This window comes from Scyliorhinus torazame, chromosome 3 (genome assembly GCF_047496885.1).
Source record: "Scyliorhinus torazame isolate Kashiwa2021f chromosome 3, sScyTor2.1, whole genome shotgun sequence".
In the NCBI taxonomy this organism is placed as follows: Eukaryota; Metazoa; Chordata; class Chondrichthyes; order Carcharhiniformes; family Scyliorhinidae; genus Scyliorhinus; species Scyliorhinus torazame.
Window position 1 is genome coordinate 156,950,427 of NC_092709.1, and position 7,656 is coordinate 156,958,082.

The 7,656-nt window shown below is 46.6% G+C and overlaps 1 protein-coding gene across 5 annotated transcripts in view; it reads right to left on the reverse strand.

Moving 5' to 3' along the window:
• LOC140408776 (protein FAM184B-like) overlaps positions 1 to 7,656 on the reverse strand; it is a 496,156-nt gene that overhangs the window by 435,647 nt on the left and 52,853 nt on the right. The window lies entirely within an intron of this gene.

The following is a 7,656-nucleotide window of genomic DNA, read 5'->3' on the forward strand; positions in this document are numbered from 1 at the left end:
ACTGCCTTGGCCTTGTTGAAGTCTGCCCACCGCTTCACCAACTCGCCTCCGATGTCCTGATAAATTCGGACCTTATTCCCCTCCCAGTCTCCCTGGCCTAACTGGCTGTTGCTGCAGTACAGGCCTGCTCCAACACTTTAGCCTGGTCGCTCACTGTCTTGCGCCGGGTTTGATAACCAGCAGTCATACCACTCCTGGGGGACACTACTCCTCCAACCTTCACCTACGTCTTTTAATCAAAATTCCACCCAGTATCGGGTAAAAGAGCTCTTTCCTGTGCCTTCAAGCAGGAGTTGCCCTGTGTGTGATCACTCATACCATGGCCACCACCGGAAGTCGGTAATAAACATATTCTTGGGAGGCTCTGTTAACGGCACCTCTGCCGTTCTCACCAGCTCGGTAGTCCACAAGCCCTGTGGTAGTGGCAGCCCTGAGGGGGGTGAGGGCAATGGAAGCAGCACATGAGACTGTTGGTGTGGTCACCAATCTGTGCTAAACACCGGTTTGCTCCAGGGGGCTGGACGGGGGCTTAAGGAGGTGGCAGCGGGCAGGGATTGAGAGATTTGGGGACGTCTTCATTGAGGAGGGTTTCCCGAGCCTGGAGGAGCTAGAGGATGAGTTTGAGTTACCGGGTGGGAACGGATTTCGGTACCTGCAGGTACGGGGCTTTGTCCGGAGGCAGGTTCCAGGCTTTCCTCGCCTCCCACTAAGGGAAATACAGGATAAGGTGATATCAAAAACAGGGGTTGGGGAGGGAAGGGTCTCGGAAATAAATAAGAAATTGATGGAGTGGGAAGGGGATTTTGACAGATGTCATGTCAGGGGTCCTGGAAGGGAGGGTTACACAGAGTCCAGAGGTGGCAACATTTGGAATGTCAGAAGATCCGGGAGCCTGGGGGGGGGGGGGGGGGGGGAGGGGGGGGGGGGGTGGCGACGTTTTGGCCTTTGCCTCCCTGGTGGCCCGGAGACGGATTTTGCTGTGATAGAAGGACTCGGAGCCTCCAAAGTCAGGAGTGTGGGTTAGTGACATGGCAGGGTTTCTCAGACTGGAAAAGCTTAAGTTCGCCTTAAGGGGTTCAATTCAGGGGTTTGCTTGGAGGTGGCAGCCGTTCATCGACTTCTTTAAGAAAAATTGACTATCAGCAGAAGGGGGGGGGGGGTGGGGGGGGGAGGCATGGCAGTGAAGAATACGGGTAGGGAATCTAATATATGGGTAGTCAGGAGGTAGGGCGGGGGGAAGTTGGGTATGTTACTGTGAGGTTGTTGCGTGTGTCGGACCGCTCGGTTGTTGTAGAGTGTTAGACAGCAAATGCCTCAATAAAGGTTTTCTAAAAAAAAAAGAAACATATTCTGCACTTTCCCCCAGGTTTATAAAATTATTTTGGTTTAGGATCAGATGTGTTGAAACCAGAACAAAGATTCAGTGTTGAGCAGTTACTTCAATTATTGCAATTTTTGGGTATCAGGAAGTTCTAAAAATCAAGTGGGAAGGCAACAAGGGCACCAATTAGTATATGTAGCGCAACCACTTAAGAAATACAGATTTAGATATGCAAACCATCGTGACTGTATATAGCCTCACAAATAAGTTTTGTTTGTAATCTTCTCTTTGCTGTTTAACAGAAGTCAATGGAAATAGAGGGATAGTGCTCCAAGACTACTAATGTGTGGTATTAACAGTTGTGGCATTGATTTAGCATTGTTCTTATAACTGCTGTTTTTTATTGCTGTAATTTCCAGGCATGTCATGTCTTTCAACCATGGTGCCCAGACTTTCTCATGAGTACAATTAAAACATAGACCAGGTGTTAAACATCTGTGGTTCCTTGGAGCATGAGTTAATTAGTATTGTGCTATATTATTTATTTTAAATGACTTACAGATGCTACCAACCTGCTTTTTAGGTGAAATGTTTCACAGAGAACGCCTTGTGTAAAAGTGATGAGAAACCATATTTGGTGGATGGCAATTATTTTTGTTCTGTGTTTATATAACAGAAATTAATTTGATTAGTAATCTCAATTGAACCCCAAGCACCCTGATATTTCATTTTTCCCATGTAATTATACGAACAATTCTTCAATAGTTCAAGAGCCACTAAGTTTACTTTGTACATTGATACAAGCAATTTTCAGTCAGGAAATTACAAGTAATTGACAACATGGCTGCCCAGATGGTTGCTATCTTTTTCACAGTATGGTTGAAATTCTGAAAACGTCACATCAACATTCAAAAGTGAACATTTTGTGTGCGGTTGTCCCATTAGCCAACCTTCTCATTGGACTATCATAGATTTAATCATAGAATTTACAGTGCAGAAGGAGGCCATTCGGCCCATCGAGTCTGCACCGGCTCTTGGAAAGAGCACCCTACCCAAGGTCAACACCGCCACCCTATCCCCATAACCCAGTAACCCCATAACCCAGTAACCCCATAACCCCACCCAACAGTAAGGGCAATTTTGGACACTAAGGGCAATTTATCATGGCCAATCCACCTAACCTGCACATCTTTGGACTGTGGGAGGAAACTGGAGCACCCGGAGGAAACCCACGCACACACGGGGAGGATGTGCAGACTCCGCACAGACAGTGACCCAAGCTGGAATCGAACCTGGGACCCTGGAGCTGTGAAGCAATTGTGCTATCCGCAAGGCTACCGTGCTGCCCACATCACTTAGACTATCACCGTCTAATTTTGATAGCTCAAAGCTAAGGTCCACCAGAAATCATTAATCTACCAAAATGAATTGTCAATGGGCCTCCCAGCCTAAGCCTCGCCCCCCCCCCCCCAACCTGCGCCATAATTATACAGCAGCCTAATAGCATTTAGGGCCAGGGTTACTCTGCAGCAATAGCAGAAGAAATGTAGCCTGAAGCTGATCCATCTGAAGGTTCAGAACACAGCAATCAGGAACTATCTTGAGCCGAACAGTAATATAAAGCTGCCACCTTCCGGTTACAGAAGAATCACTGACATGAAATACCAGAGTAGTTAACAGTGCGCAAAAGTCACCCAGTCTTAGAAATGTATAGTGCCTTGGTGAAAAGAGTTCATTTGACAGTAACAAGTTGGAAAGTTGTGCAATAAATGTTGGCGCAAACTATGCTTTGTGCAGTGTTCTTTGTAGTACAGATCAGGTTTCTATAACTGGTGGTGTTGGTGACTAAAGATGGATTCTGAATGGCTTCATTCAAAAAGAAAGCTGAAGAGGGTTAGAATTTAAGAATGCCTGAAGTGCTTAAAAGATTCCACCAGGTGCTTCTCCCAGTAGTAACCTGACTGCCACCTGCCACAATGATTGAGGAGACCTGTAATAGATTGTAATGAAGAATGTCTTCTGTGTGATCCAGGTTGTCAAACCTCTGCTTTACTATGCCTACCATGGTTTATGTCAGAGCATAATTCTATCTTTGCACCACTCTGTTAGCAAGTAAGCACAGAAATAACAAAAAAGGTAGCCTGTCCTCTAGCAGCCTCAAAGGAAGCTGTGCTGACAAGGCAGAATTAATTGTCAATCTCAAGTTGCCACCTGAGCAAAACACATTAGTGCAATTTAATGCATGCCATGGGGGTCATGCCCACCAGCTGGAGACCTGGCGAGAGCCCAACCTCACCTTGATTCAGGAAGGCCCACCATTGCCTCTGGGTTCAAGGATTAGGAGAGGGGAATGTGCAACGAGACCTGGGTGTCCTCGTACACCAGTCGCTGAAGGTAAGTATGCAGGTACAGCAGGAGGTAAAGAAAGCAAATGGTATGTTAGCCTTTGTATCGAGAGGATTGGAGTATAGGAGCAGGGATGTCTCGCTGCAATTATACAGGGCCTTGGTGAGTGTGCAGTTTGGGTCTCCTTATCTGAGGAAAGATGTTCTTGTTCCAGAGGGAGTGCAGTGAAGTTTTACCAGACTGAATCCTGGGATGGCAGGACAGACGTACGAGGAGAGACTGAGTTGGTTAGGATTGTATTTGCTGGAGTTCAGAAGAATGAGAAGGGATCTCATAGAAACCTATAAAATTCTAACAGGACTAGAGAGTAAAAGCAAGAAAGATGTTCCCGATGGTGGGTGTGTCCAGAACCATGGGTCACAGTCTGAGGATACGGGGTAGACTTTTTAGGACAGAATGAGGAGAAATTTCTTCACCCAGAGAGTGGTCAGCCTGTGGAATTTGTTACGAGAGGAAGTAGTTGAAGAACATTGTATGTTTTCAAGAAGCAGTTAGATACAGCGCTTGGGGTGATGGGAATCAAAGGATATCAGGGAAAGGCAGGATCAGGCTTTTGAGTTGGATGATCAGACATGATCATTATAAATGATGGAGCAGACTCAAAGGGTCGAATGTCTTCCTCTTGCTCCTATTTTCTATGTTCCTACGATTGCAAGGGCAGGAACACCACCAAGTTCTGCCAGCCAATCAGAGATCACCAGCACTTCATTGCTTTACAGCGCCACCAGGGAGGCAATGGCTGCTGTCAGAATGCACCAAATTGAGTCCCAGGATTGCCAAGGGGCCCAGGCCACAGGTGAGTGATTGTGAGAAAGAGTTGGAGGGTAGGGATCGTAGTGGAGGAGGAAGAGGAGTCAGAAGCAAGAGCGAGCAGGCGTGGGTGGTTCTCAAGTGAACCCTTCCCAGTGCCAAGGCCCTGCATCAGCCCTTGAATAAAGGACCTCCTCACCGCTGGAAGCTAACAATCAACTCTGCTGGCATTTGCTTTTTGGGCTTCCCACCTGCACTAGCTGACTATCAGCAGTGGCGAGATGAGGCCCTTAGGTGGGCATTAATTGTTGACTTAGAATCATAGAAGTTTACAGCATGGAAACAGGCCCTTCGGCCCAACCAGTCCATGCCGCCCAGTTTTTTTACCATTAAGCTAGTCCCAGTTGCCCGCACTTGGCCCATAACCCTCTATACCCATCTTACTCATGTAACCATCTAAATGCTTTTTGAAAGACACAATTGTACCCGCTTCTACTACTACCTCTGGCAGCCCATTCCAGACACTCACTACCCTCTGAGTGAAGAAATTGCCCTCTGGGCCCTTCTGAATCTCTCCCCTCTCATCTTAAACCTATGCCCTCTAGTTTTAGACTCCCCTACCTTTGGGAAAAGATGTTGACTATCTACCTTATCTATGCCCCTCATTATTTTATAGACCTCTATAAGATCACCCCTAAGCCTCCTACGCTCCAGGGAAAAAAGTCCCAGTCTATCCAGCCTCTCCTTATAACTCAAACCATCAAGTCCCGGCAACATCCTAGTAAATCTTTTCTGCACTCTTTCTAGTTTAATAATATCCTTTCTATAATAGGGTGACCAGAACTGCACACAGTATTCCAAGTGTAGCCGTACCAATGTCTTGTACAACTTCAACAAGACGTCCCAACTCCTATATTCAATGTTCTGACCAATGAAACCAAGCATGCCGAATGCCTTCTTCACCACCCTGTCCACCTGCGACTCCACCTTCAAGGAGCTATGAACCTGTACTCCTAGATCTCTTTGTTCTATAACTCTCCCCAACGCCATACCATTAACTGAGTAGGTCCTGGCCTGATTCGATCTGCCAAAATGCATCACCTCACATTTATCTAAATTAAACTCCATCTGCCATTCGTCGGCCCACTGGCCTAATTGATCAAGATCCCGTTGCAATCCTAGATAACCTTCTTCACTATCCACTGTGCCACCAATCTTGGTGTCATCTGCAAACTTACTAACCATGCCTCCTAAATTCTCATCCAAATCATTAATATAAATCACAAATAACAGTGGACCCAGCACCGATCCCTGAGGCACACCACTGGTCACAGGCCTCCAGTTTGAAAAACAACCCTCTACAACCACCCTCTCTGCCTTCTGTCGTCCAGCCAATTTTGAATCCAATTGGCAACCTCACCCTGGATCCCGTGAGCTTTAACCTTCTGCAACAACCTACCATGCGGTACCTTGTCAAAGGCTTTGCTAAAGTCCATGTAGACAACGTCTACTGCACTACCCTCATCTACCTTCTTGGTCACTCCCTCAAAAAACTCAATCAAATTTGTGAGACATGATTTTCCACGCACAAAGCCATGCTGACTGCCCCGAATCAGTCCTTGCCTCTCTAAATGCTTGTAGATCCTGTCTCTCAGAATACCTTCTAGCAACTTACCTACTACAGACGTTAGGCTCACCGGTCTGTAGTTCCCAGGCTTTTCCCTGCTGCCCTTCTTAAACAAGGGCACAACATTCGCCACTCTCCAATCTTCAGGCACCTCACCTGTGGCTGCCGATGATTCAAATATCTCGGTTAGGGGACCCGCAATTTCCTCCCTCGCCTCCCACAACATCCTGGGATACATTTCATCAGGTCCCGGGGATTTATCTACCTTGATGCGCTTTAAGACTTCCAGCTACTCCTCCTCTGTAATATGCACACTTCTCAAGACATCACTATTTATTTCCCTTAGTTTCCTAACATCCATGCCTTTCTCCACCGTGAATACCGATGAGAAATATTCATTCAGGATCTCACCCAACTCTTGTGGCTCTGCACATAGATGCCCTTGTTGATCCTTAAGAGGCCCTACTCTGTCCCTAGTTACTCTTTTCCCCTTTATGTATCTGTAGAATCTCTTTGGATTCTCCCTTGCATTATTTGCCAAAGCAATTTCATGTCCCCTTTTTGCCCTCCTGATTTCCCTCTTAACTCTATTTCGACAATCTCTATACTCTTCAAGGGATCTACTTGATCCCAGTTGCTTATGTACGTCATATGCCTCCTTCTTCTTTTTGACCAGAGTCTCAATATCTCGAGTCATCCAGGGTTCCCTACTTCTACCAGCCTTGCCCTTCACTCTAAAGGGAATGTGCTTACCCTGCACCCTGGTTAACACATTTTTAAAAGCCTCCCATTTACCAGCCGTCCCTTTGTCTGCCAATAGTCTCCCCCAATCTACCTCTGCAAGTTCCTGTCTGATACCATCAAAATTGGCCTTGCCCCAATTAAGAATTTTAACTCTTGGGCCAAACCTATCATTCTCCATAGCTATCTTAAAACTAATGGAATTATGGTCACTTGTCCCAAAGTGATCCCTCACTAGCACTTCTATCACTTGCCCTTCCTTATTTCCCAAGACGAGGTCAAGTTTTGCCCCCTCTCTAGTCGGTCCATCCACATACTGAATGAGAAATTCCTCCTGAATACACTCAACAAATTTCCCTCCATCCAAGCCCCTAATGCTATGGCTGTCCCAGTCAATGTTGGGAAAGTTAAAGTCCCCTACTACTACCACCCTATTATTCTTGCAGCTATCTGTAATCTCCTTACATATTTGCTCCTCAATTTCCCGCTGACTATTTGGGGGCCTGTAGTACAGTCCTACCAAGGTGATCTCTCCCTTCTTATTTTTCAGTTCCACCCATATAGACTCAGTGGGCGAACCCTCGGATATATCCCCTCTAAGTACTGCCGTGATGTTCTCCCTAATCAAAAACGCCACTCCCCCTCCTCTCTTACCTCCTGTTCTATCCTTTCTATAGCATCTGTACCCCGGAACATTGAGCTGCCAGTCCTGCCCCTCCCTTAGCCATGTTTCAGTCATAGCTATAATATCCCAGTCCCATGTGCCCGTCCATGCCCTGAGTTCATCCGCTTTGCCCGTCAGGCCCCTTGC